This window comes from Salmo salar, chromosome ssa21 (genome assembly GCF_905237065.1).
Source record: "Salmo salar chromosome ssa21, Ssal_v3.1, whole genome shotgun sequence".
NCBI lineage: Eukaryota > Metazoa > Chordata > Actinopteri > Salmoniformes > Salmonidae > Salmo > Salmo salar.
In genome coordinates, this window is record NC_059462.1 from 53,403,435 (window position 1) to 53,416,242 (window position 12,808).

General features: G+C 40.8%; 1 pseudogene; it reads left to right on the plus strand.

Annotated features, from left to right (window-relative positions):
- The first annotated feature begins 1,719 nt into the window (after window positions 1-1,719).
- Window positions 1,720-6,904, plus strand: LOC106582513 (zinc finger CCCH domain-containing protein 15-like; annotated as a pseudogene).
- Window positions 6,905-12,808: the final 5,904 nt, after the last annotated feature.

Consider the following 12,808-nt stretch of genomic DNA (forward strand, 5'->3'; position numbering starts at 1 on the left):
TCTGGTTAGGAAATGTACGTACGGTCACTGTGGGGATGACGTCATCGATGCACTTATTGATGAAGCCGGTGACTGAGGTGGTTTTCTCCTCAATGCCATTGGATGAATCCCAGAACATATTCCAGTCTGTGCTAGCAAAACTGTCCTGTAGCATAGCATCTGCTTCATCTGACCACTTCCATATTGAGCGAGTCACTGGTACTTCCTGCTTTAGATTTTGCTTGTAAGCAGGAATCAGGAGGATAGAATATTGGTCAGATTTACCAAACGGAGGGCGAGGGAGAACTTTGCATGCGTCTCTGTGTGTGAAGTAAAGGTGGTCTAGAGTTTTTTTTTCTTCTGGTCAACATGTGACAAGCTGGTAGAAATGATGTAAAACGGATTTAAGTTTTCCTGCATTAAAGTCTTCGGCCACTATGAGCGCCACTTCTGGATGAGCATCTTCTTGTTTGCTTATGGCCTTATACAGCTTGTTGAGTGATTTGTGGTGGTAAATAGATGACAACGAATAATATTGATGAGAACTCTCTTTGTAGATAATGTTGTCTACAGCTTATCATAGGTTTTCTACTTCAGCCGAGCGTTTGTCTTGAGACTTCTTTAATATTAGACACCAGCAGTTATTGACAAATAGACGCACTCGTCTTACCAGACATAGCTGCTCTGTCCTGTTGATGCACGGAGAAGCCAGCCAGCTCTATGTTATCCGTGTCTTCATTTAGCAAGGTCTCGGTGAAACATAAGATATTACAGTTTTTAATGTCCCGTTGGCCAATAATACGGAGGGAAGTGGTGGTTAACCTACTCGTCGGCAAATTCTTACACGCTGCCCTCTTCCCCATTTTCCTCCGTCTTTTCTTCAAGCTGATGACGCGGATTTGGGCCTATATCCTTCGCGTCGAACTCATTAAAGTAAAAATCTTCGTCCAGTTTGACGTGAGTAATCACTGTTCTGATGTCCAAAAGCTCTTCTCGGTCATAAGAGACGGTAGCAGAAACATTATGTACAAAATGAGTTACAAACAATGCAAAAAAAACCTAACAAAATAGCACAGTTGGTTCGGAGCCCGTAAAACAGCAGCCATCCCCTCCAGCGCCATTATGTAGAGCTACGTACAGGGAGTACCGGTACCAGATCAATGTGCAGAGATACGAAGTACCCCTATTTCTACCATTTAATCTTCTTAAAATCTGATTTTAAACCTAACCCCAACCCTAACCTTAACCAAACTGCTAACCTTATGCCTAACCCAAACCTTAAATTAAGAACAAAAGGCAACAACAACAAAAATATTATACATTTTTACGATATTTTGACTATTTTGACTTTGTGGCTGGGATAACTAGTGGAAACCATCTGACAGCTTTTGCTGGGTTATGTCTAGATATGATACAGGTTTTATCAAATTGACATCAAAAGTAGATTTTGGGGGGATTTTAGCTAACCTTAACCATTTTCCTAACCTTAACCTAATTATACTAACCTACTAGCCTTAATTATTCTAAACCGATGCCTATGTTCTCCTAAACCTGCTACGAAAAGTACATTTTGACAAAAGCCCTAACAATAACACCATCACATTAGCAGAGCTTGGATTCATTTATTGACACCAAAGAAACCGGCTCCAACAGCAGGTAGTAAAAAAAAATGAAAGGAAGAAGATGGAAAAGATTATTGAGGTGAAAGAGTGAGGATAAAAGCCTGTATCCCATCTAGACATGACCCAGCAGAAGCTGTCAGAAGGAGTGCGGATCAGGAACAAGTTCATCAAAACTGTCACTCATTACATTTTAGCAGACGCTCTTATCCAGAGCGACTTACAGTAGTGAATGCATACATTTCATACATTTTTTCCCCCCGTACTGGTCCCCCGTGGGAATCGAACCCACAACCCTGGCGTTGCAAACACCATGCTCTACCAACTGAGCAACACGGGACCACAAGTCAAGTATGGACGGCAGATCGCAAGACAGGTGCATGTGTATGTGTACTATACATGTACTATACATGTTTGTACAGGAGGGTATGAAGAACTAACAAAGGAGGACCACAATATTTCTAGACAGATCCTAGACAATCAATCACATTTATTTATAAAGCCCTTCTTACATCAGCTGATGTCACAAAGTGCTGAACAGAAACCCAGCCGAAAACCACCAAACAGCAAGCAATGCAGGTGTAGAAGCACGGTGGCTAGGAAAAACTCCCTAGAAAGGCCAGAACCTTAGGAAGAAACCTAGAGAGGGAACCCGGCTATGAGGGGGTGGCCAGTCCTCTTCTGGCTGCGCCGGGTGGAGATTATAACAGAAGCCAATAGGTTTTTGTTGTGTCTGTGGTCCAGTCTGTGCAACCCCCAACTCACCTCTTATAGTATAATAATGCACTTGTAGCAAGTCAACAATGTGTGTCTGTGTGTGTAAAGTCTCCAGGTTGCAGCTGCTGAAGGTGATAAGAATTAAACGATTGACAAGAAGAAGGAGCTGGAAGAGTTGAACAAGCTTTTTCAAGCCGGTCAAAAGTTACTGGATTACTTATGATAGAGCGAATAGGATGGAGGCAGGGTTGTAAAAAATGTGTCCTGTTCTTTAATTTTCCAATTGCTTATTTTCCACATCTATACATACTAGGCCCACCCCGAAATATAAAATGGTGTAATAACTGCCTCTCATTATATTCAAATCAACACTACATTTAGAGTGAGTATTGCAATGTTTTTTTTCTTCCCCATGTCTCCTAATTCTTACATTTACATTTTAGTCATTTAGCAGACACTCTTATCCAGAATGACTTACAGTAGTGAATGCATACATTTTTTTTCCGTACTGGTCCCCAGTGGGAATCGAACACACAACCCTGACGTTGCAAACACCATGCTCTACCAACTGAGCCACACAATTCTTCTTCCCCATGTCTCCTAATTCTTGTTGTCAGGTCAGGTCCCAAATCAGTGCTCGGTGTTTTCTTGAAGCAAGGCCAGTGTACTAAAGGGGATAAATGCAAGTTCTCCCACGACCTGACACTTGAGAGGAAATGTGAAAAGCTCAGTCTGTACGTCGAAATTGGAGAGATGAAGACCTGGAAAAAGGTAACACTGTATTCTCGCAACCTTCTAATCATAGGTCTGTTGTTGTGGACTATATCATCACGTTTGTGGTGATAAATGTACATGAATCGGCTGTTGTGTAGATACCATGGATAACTGGGATGAGAAAGAAGCTTGAGGAAGTCGTAAACAAGAAACATGGACTGGCAAAGAAGACGAAAGACAAAAATAAAAAAAACCAGATTGTACGTATCAACTTACAAATTACTGGTAGGCTAAATATTGTAACATTGCTTGATACATGCTTATTGCATACCATTGCTACAATGTTTTTTACATATTGTAATATTTATTTATTTAGTTAACCAGGTAGGCCAGTTGAGAATAAGTTCTCATTTACAACTGCGACCTGGCCAAGATAAAGCAAAGCAGTGCGACACAAACAACAACACAGAGTTACACATGGAATTAACAAACATACAGTCAATAACACAATAGATAAAAAGTCTATATACAGGGTGTGCAAATGGCGTGAGGAGGTAAGGCAATAAATACGCCATAGTAGTGAAGTAATTACAATTTAGCAAATTAACACTGGAGTGATAGATGTGCAGATGATGATATGCAAGTAGAAATACTGGTGTGCAAAAGAGCAAAAAAAGTAAATAAAACAATATGGGGATGAGGTCGGTAGTTGGATGGGCTATTTACAGATGGGCTATGTACAGCTGCAGTGATCGGTAAGCTGCTCAGAAAGCTAATGTTTAAAGTTAGTTAGGGAGATATGTCTCCAACTTCAGTGATTTCTGCAATTCGTTCCAGTCATTGGCAGCAGAGAACTGGAAGGAAAGGCGGACAAAGGAGGTGTTGGCTTTGGGGGTGACCAGAGAGATATACCTGCTGGAGCACGTGCTATGGGTGGGTGTTGTTATGGTGACCAGTGAGCTGCGATAAGGCGGAGCTTTACCTAGCAAAGACTTATAGATGACCTGGAGCCAGTGGGCCTGGCGATGAATATGTAGCGAGGGCCAGCCGACGAGAGTATACAGGTCGCAGTGGTGGGTGGTATATGGGGCTATAAAACAATGATAACTATCCTAAAAAACAGTATACAAGGCATATTGGTCACCAAATTCAACCAGAACTCAAACGTAAACGGAGACTTACCGGTCTTGTGTATTACCGGTCTTGCATGTAAAATAAGTATTCTGTCCTTAATGGGACTTACTGGATAAATAAAGGTGAAATGCAAATATTGTAACAATACTTTTTTTTTTAAACGCTTGTTTGCTCTCGTAGGGGATATTTAGCCAGTTGACTGAAGTATTGCGTTTCCCCCATAGGTGTGTAAGTACTTCCTATGTGCCATAGAAAACAACAAGTATGGTTGGTTCTGGGTCTGTCCGGGGGGAGGAATCAACTGTATGTACCTCCATCCTCTTCCTGCCAGATTCATCAAGAAGAAGGAAGAGAATCTGGAGAAAGAGGTCTCACTGGAGGAGCTGATCGAGAATGAGGTAGGTTGATCATTCCCACAGAAATAGAACATATGTAATTTTGTTTCTATGATCATTCCCATAGAAATATAATCTATGTCATTCTGTTTCTATGATCATTCCTACAGAAATATAATCTGTGACGTTCTGTTTCTATGATCATTACCATAGAAATATAATCTATGTCATTCTGTTTCTATGATCATTCCTACAGAAATATAATCTGTGACGTTCTGTTTCTATGATCATTACCATAGAAATATAATCTATGTCATTCTGTTTCTATGATCATTACCATAGAAATATAATCTATGTCATTCTGTTTCTATGATCATTCCTACAGAAATATAATCTGTGACGTTCTGTTTCTATGATCATTACCATAGAAATATAATCTATTTCATTCTGTTTCTATGATCATTCCCATCGATATAGAATCTGTCATTCTGTTTCTATGATCATTCCCACAGAAATAGAATCTATGACATTCTGTTTCTATGATCATTCCCATAGAAATATAATCTATGTCATTCTGTTTCTATGATCATTCCTACAGAAATAGAATCTGTGACGTTCTGTTTCTATGATCATTACCATAGAAATATAATCTATTTCATTCTGTTTCTATGATCATTCCCATAGAAATATAATCTATGTCATTCTGTTTCTATGATCATTCCTACAGAAATATAATCTGTGACGTTCTGTTTCTATGATCATTACCATAGAAATATAATCTATTTCATTCTGTTTCTATGATCATTCCCATCGATATAGAATCTGTCATTCTGTTTCTATGATCATTCCCACAGAAATAGAATCTATGACATTCTGTTTCTACAATCATTACCATAGAAATAGAATCTATGACATTCTGTTTCTATGAACATTACCATAGAAATATAATCTATTTCATCCTGTTTCTATGATTATTTCCATAGAAATAGAATCTATGACATTCTGTTTCTACGATTCTTCCCTGTGGCTCAGTTGGTAGAGCATGGTGTTTGCAACGTCAGCATGGTGTGTGCAATGCCAGGGTTGTGGGTTTGATTCCCATGGGGGCCAGTACTAAAAAAACATGCATGAAATGTATGCATTCACTACTGTAAGTCGCTCTGGATAAGAGCGTCTGCTAAATCACTAAAATGTAAATGTAATGATCATTACCAAAGAAATAGAATCTGACATTCTGTTTCTATGATCATTACCATGGAAGTAGAATCTGTCATTCTGTTTCTATGAGCATTACCATAGAAATAGAATCTATGTCATTCTGTTTCTATGATCATTCCTAATGTAATGGAGGAAGAGTTGTGAAATGAAATTGACTGTAGTTAACTCTTTATTATAACAAGTTTCATGAATAAGCCTTTATAAATGCATGTAAAAGGCTTATTAATAGTTTATAAATAGTTTATTCATGCTTATTCATAAATGTCCACCAACAACAATAACACTAACACTCGCGATCAGCCCTGGGTCCAAACATCACCCGCATCACCCTGCAAACTTTCCTAGCCTGAAAGAAGAAGAGGAAGAGACAGGAGAGGATCGCTAAGGATGAGCGGGACATGGAGAGAAAGACGGATGACTTCTCACCTGGAAGGTCACTTGTGGTGAGTTCAGCTACCAGATTAAAAGAAATGTTTCCTAGAAGGTGTTTACAAAGCTCTTGGAATGAAATGTCCAGACCTGAACATTGTCTGTAGCGACAGCCTATATGGCATGAAAATGTCTCGCTCTTTTCCAAGTGAGGGGTCGTGTTTGAGTTCCGCTCTGACCTGGTGGATGATGATGAAGAGGCAGACGATACTAAATATGCCAAGGGTGATGATGACGAAGAGGCAGACGATACAAAATATTCCAAGTGTGATGATGATGGTGATGGTGACATTCATGAGGTAAATTTACTATCAATGTCATGCCATGTATCAATATCATGCCATGTATCAATATCATGCCATGTATCAATATCATGCCATGTATCAATATCATGCCATGTGGAATGAAAACCGAGGTTATAAAGAAGAGCGTATCCTATTGTTGTTGTTATGTCTGTTATGGCATGTGTTTTTTGTCTTGACTATAGGCCTATTGAATGATACAGTATTTTGGTTGTGTTTTTGACTGTAGGCCTATTGAATGGTACAGTATTTTGGATGTGTTTTTGACTATAGGCCTATTGAATTATATTTTGGATGTAATACGTCTGTTACTATTAAGATATTTATATGTGCTTCCCTGTCTTAGCTAGTACATGCTGGAGACTTCCAGAACATTGATGTGGCCATGTTTGTTCCTAAAGGGGTGGATAATGATGGGATCACAGTGGCATCAGCAGACCAGACCTCGGCCAGTTAAGGACACTGATGGTGAGCACACTTGTATAATCCGTCTTGATTACCTTTTCTACAGGATATCAGTCCAATAAAGTTTTTCTCTGAAAAACTGTACTACTTTTGAAATAAGGAACTGAAATAAGGAACTGTTGGCTTCCAATCACGTCACTTACTGTCTCCTGATGAGCATGTTAGAGGAGCTAGATGATATACGAACAGTAAAAACGGTCTAATCTAATACCATTTCCTGTTGTAATCATTTTATCTGACTAGGCGTAGTAATGTGCAGGGGAGGGGGGGGGGGGGTCTGCTGGTTTCAATGATCTCTTCATCCGCTGATATTGTTGGCTCATGGCCTGCTCTACTCTGCCTCTCCCTGCTGAAAATAAACTTGAGAAGTGAGGCTTCAGGAGGAGTGGAGGAGAACGGAAGTGTACAAAGGAGGGAGAGGAGGACACGGAGAAGGACAGGGACACAGAAAGAGGTCCATGTAGACTTGAACCTGTTCACAGGAGAGGATCTGGATGAGTTAGAGAAGGAGCTCAACACTCGAGACCTTTTGAATTCCATGTACAATGGTACACAAGGCTTGAAGTGAATGACTATGTCCAAACAATTACAATAATAGTCTGGGCAAGGGGAATATCGCAGAACCCTCTTTGTTCCCTGTCTGCCATCTGAAAGACAAAATATCATTTTTTCCAGCAGAATTTATTAGAGGAATAGATGTTGGCAACTTTTACAAATGAGTGTTTTACATGCATCTGGTTTGTCTGCCCCTCTGTAATCACAGTTAAACAGGAGATTCTCATTCTTATTTTACGTATGTCGATCTGCCATGTCTTTTCCTCCATACGGCTTTTAAACATGATCTAAAGAAGTGGGAATGGCTTCAAAACTTAAATATTTATTGAGTTGGTTCTATCGATTCATGAGTATTTGTATTAATTTAAAGCAAGGTATTTTACTCCTGGTGATTTTGATTTGCTGTTAATAAATTGTAGTCATGGCCTAAAATTGTCGACTAGGTGTTTCATAAATACTGGCTTTTCTGGCAGCTTAATTTAATTGTATACAGTAGCACTATCTGTTTGTAATATTTCGGGTTAATACTGAGTTTCCTCCTCTTTGAAATGTGTCTTTGTGCCATTCATGCTTACAGAGATCTCATTGGGTTTAAATAATCCATATACCTGTATCAGGATGAAAATGTATAGAATGTTGAATGAATATGTGTGTTGTTGACTAATTCAAAACAGACTCACTCACGACAGGTCTGAATTCTAGAGGATTCCAGAAAACAGATTCTAGAAGACATAGTGATAGCCAGACCGGGGAATGACTGTAAATCAGGTTCTAGAAGACATAGTGACAGCCAGACCGGGGAATGACTGTAAATCAGGTTCTAGCAGACAGTGAAAACCAGACAGGGGAATGACTGTAAATCAGGTTCTAGAAGACAGTGAAAACCAGACAGGGGAATAACTGTAAATCAGGTTCTAGAAGACATAGTGACAGCCAGACCGGGGAATGACTGTAAATCAGGTTCTAGAAGACAGTGAAAACCAGACAGGGGAATAACTGTAAATCAGGTTCTAGAAGACAGTGAAAACCAGACAGGGGAATAACTGTAAATCAGGTTCTAGAAGACAGTGAAAGCCAGACCGGGGAATAACTGTGTAAATCAGGTTCTAGAAGACATGGTGACAGCCAGACAGGAGAATGACTCTGTAAAACAAGACCTCTGGGTGAACAGTTAGCACTGTAGCTGTGATTTGTCTATTGAGGATAATAAATCAAGTTTGATTTGAGCTGGATGACCAATCCATAGAGAGAAGCTGATGTAAGGATGAATGAATGCCATTTACATGCCACCTCTAACTCTGGTTTGACTTTTACACTGAGGATTTAAAGGAGAACAGTGAGATGAGCTGAGGTGTTATCTATCGACTGGGCAACAGATGTCAATTCAACCTCTATTCTACGTTTGTTCTGCGTCATTTCATTGAAATGACATGGAAACAACGTTGATTTAACCAGTGTGTGCTCAGTGGTTAAGGTGACAGAGAGGAGCTGAGGTGATTTCTGAAATACTTGCGTTAGTCTATCTTTGTGTACTATATGGTTTTAACTTTCTTCTCACTAATATACTAAGATGAATTGTAAATTGCAGATATAACCTCTAAAATGTTTTGTTTTATATTGTCTGTCATTTATTCACTTTTGAGAACGAGACGGACATTATTTTATGTTTGGTTTTACATTTTAGCCTATACAGTAGTTGATAGTTGGCCATCTTGTTTTGATGGGGCTTGGCATCATTACCCCCGGGCATCTATCCTATGGTAGGGCTTGGCATCATTACCCCCGGGAATCTATCCTATGGTAGGGCTTTGCATCATTAGCCCCGGGCATCTATCCTATGGTAGGGCTTGGCATCATTACCCCCGGGAATCTATCCTATGGTAGGGCTTTGCATCATTACCCCCGGGCATCTATCCTATGGTAGGGCTTGGCATCATTACCCCCGGACGTCTATCCAATGTCCTATGATTATGCCCTTTGAAATGGGCCAGTAGTCTTATTAGTAAATGTGCCCATGTAGCCAGGCAGTCAGTCAGATACCAACACAATCATTAGTCTACGTCCCAAAATAGTGCAACGCTTCTGACCAGGCCCTTAATTTTGACTAGGTTCCATAGGGCTCTGGTCAAAAGTAGTGCACTATTTAGGGAGTAGAATGCCATTTGGGACTCAAACAATGAACACATTCATGCTGCGTCACATGGTCACAAAAACCAGAAAGCCACAAGCATGACTGCCCTGGTCCACAATACAAAAGACAGATTGTTTTTTCAATGAAAACGAGAAGGCCTCACTCCTTTAATCTGTAAATACTGTAGTCGTTGGCTGGGCTGAGGCTCGCTCGGTCAGTCATACTCTGAACGCTGCCTGCAACAATGTATTCAGGAAAGAATAAGCCTTTCTAAATTATTACATTTAACAAATAACTTCATGACTAAAAGTACATTCCGCACATAAGAAACCACTGAGACAAATCTACTAATAATCCTGAAGAAAGGTACAAATCTCCTTTCTGCTATTCATAAATAACACTGGGCCTTCTGTTGTCATAACCTCCTATATTCTGTACAGAGACTGTATATGATGTTAACCTCCTATATTCTGTACAGAGACTGTATATGATGTTAACCTCCTATATTCTGTACAGAGACTGTACATGATGTTAACCTCCTATATTCTGTACAGAGACTGTATATGATGTTAACCTCCTATATTCTGTACAGAGACTGTATATGATGTTAAACTCCTATATTCTGTACAGAGACTGTATATGATGTTAACCTCCTATATTCTGTACAGAGACTGTATATGATGTTAACCTCCTATATTCTGTACAGAGACTGTATATGATGTTAACCTCCTATATTCTGTACAGAGACTGTATATGATGTTAACCTCCTATATTCTGTACGGAGACTGTATATGGTGTTAAATATTTCTCCAATATTGTAATTCAATCATCTATACAAGCAGAGGGCAGTGTCTGCCAAGCACAACACATAAACCATTTAACCTACTGTACCTGATCCTTAACCTTCATTACTACTAACCTCCTCCATCCCTCCATTATTTCTAAACCCCTCCATCCATACATTACTTCTAACCCCCTCCATCCCTCCATTACTTCTAACCCCCTCTATCCCTCCATCCCTCCATTACTTCTAACCCCCTCCAACCCTCCCTCCATCTCTCCATTACTTCTAACCCCCTCCATCCCTCCATTATTTCTAACCCCCTCCATCTATCCCTCCATCCCTCCCTCTATCCCTCCCTCCATCCCTCCATTACTTCTAACCCCTCCATCCCTCCATTATTTCTAACCCCCTCCATCCATCCCTCCATCCCACCCTCCATCCCTCCCTCCATAACTTCTAACCCCCTCCATCCATCCCTCTCTCCATCCCTCCATCCATCCCTCTCTCCATCCCTTCCTCCATCCCTTCCTCCATCCCTCTCTCCATCCCTCTCTCCATCCCTCCTTCCATCCCTCCCTCCCTCCATCCCTCCCTCCATCCATCCCTCTCTCCATCCCTCCCTCCATCCCTCTCTCCATCCCTCCATCCATCCATCCCTCCCTCCATCCCTCCATCCCTCCCTCCATTACTTCTAACCTCCTCCATCCCTCCCTCCATCCCTCTCTCCATCCCTCCATCCATCCATCCATCCCTCCCTCCATCCCTCCCTCCATTACTTCTAACCTCCTCCATCCCTCCCTCCGTTACTTCTAGCATCCCTCCATCCCTCCCCCAATACTCCTGCCTTTAGGGGTCTGTTCAGGTCAAAAGTAGTGCACTATGTAATGAGTAGGGTGCTCTTTGGCCCTGGCTAAAAGTAGTACACTATTTAGAGTGAGGTTGTATGAGACTCAGACATGGCCAAATATGAGTGAAATATCCCCGGCGTTAGTCATCTATAATTGTCAAGCAGCAAGGATTTGGTGGATTTAGACAGGCTTTAGTCAAATGACTCACAGCTATTACAAAACAGGCTCTAACTAACTACCTTTGTGCCCACTGTGTCCAAAAATAGTCTGGAGTGCTATTTGAGGGGAAAATGAATATACTTTGTACTACAGAGATTGAATTGAATTTCCCTCGTCTCATTCAAGTACTGTATGTGTATTACAGACTGGGTCAGGGAGAGGTTGAAAATGTCAGTGAAGACACTTGCCAGTTTGTCTGTGCATGTTCTGAATACACGTCCTGGTAATCCGTCTGGCCCTGCGGCCTTGTGAATATTGACCTGTTTAAAGGTCTTCCTCACATCGGCTAAGGAGAGCGTGACCACACAGTCGTCTGGAACAGCTGGTGTTCTCATGCATGCCTTAATATCAAACTCGAACGTATCTGGAAATATAAATACAATTTCAAATCATGAAGATATTTAGACATGGAGAAAATACTGAATCTTGCCTAGTCATGATTTGTTGAGATAATGAGGGGGCTGGGTCATTCACAAGAATGTGTACGACACCATTCTGTCACTCAAGGCTTTTCTGTCAAATGGCACATCCTTCTCTCTTACCGCAGATATCTGAAATATCCATAGGATTTACTAATATTTTCATCATGGACTAATTGCAAAGTTAGCTCCAGCTTTCAAATACCAGTGTTATCCTGAATACAGCTACTGGTATAGACACAGCTCTGTCTTCTGTGGCTAAAGCAGTCTGGGCTGCTTGAAGCTGACTGGGAAGGATTATTTTAAAAGTGTTTCAGTCTGCCGTGATTCACTACATTTAAGATAGCTACCATGTACATGCGTTATTTTCTCAACAGTATCAAAAAGTTGTTTTCATCGCTAGCTATTGCTCGCTATATTAGCTAACTAGCTACACAGTTGCACACAGGTACCGTTATAGCTTGCTTCGTCCCACCACGAGCCATTGTTTACAGATGGCTTGTTGCGGGATGAAGCAAAGTTAAGACAGCTAGCTGCAGTGGCGACCCGTCATTAAGGGCGACCCGTCATTCAGGGCGACCCGTCATTCAGGGCGACCCGTCATTCAGGGCGACTCGTCATTCAGGGTGACGCGTCATTGAGCACCACCTGTTTCGCTAAAATAATTATTATAATAATGATACTTTTTTTGTTGCCTGTTTTGCATGTTATTTTGGCACTAAATACGTGTCACATATCAGCTTGAAAACAATGTAAAACAAATAATAGTAATTTAGTTAATAGCATCAAACATGGTCTCTTTTTGTCTTTTATGAGTAAGGCAGCTCCAAAATGCAGGTGTTTCAGCCTAGCTCAGTGCTTTCTGTGGTGGTGGGGCCGCCAGCAGAAAATACAGAGCGTAAGGGTTGGTCATGTTCTCTAGTTCTGTTGTGATTGGCTC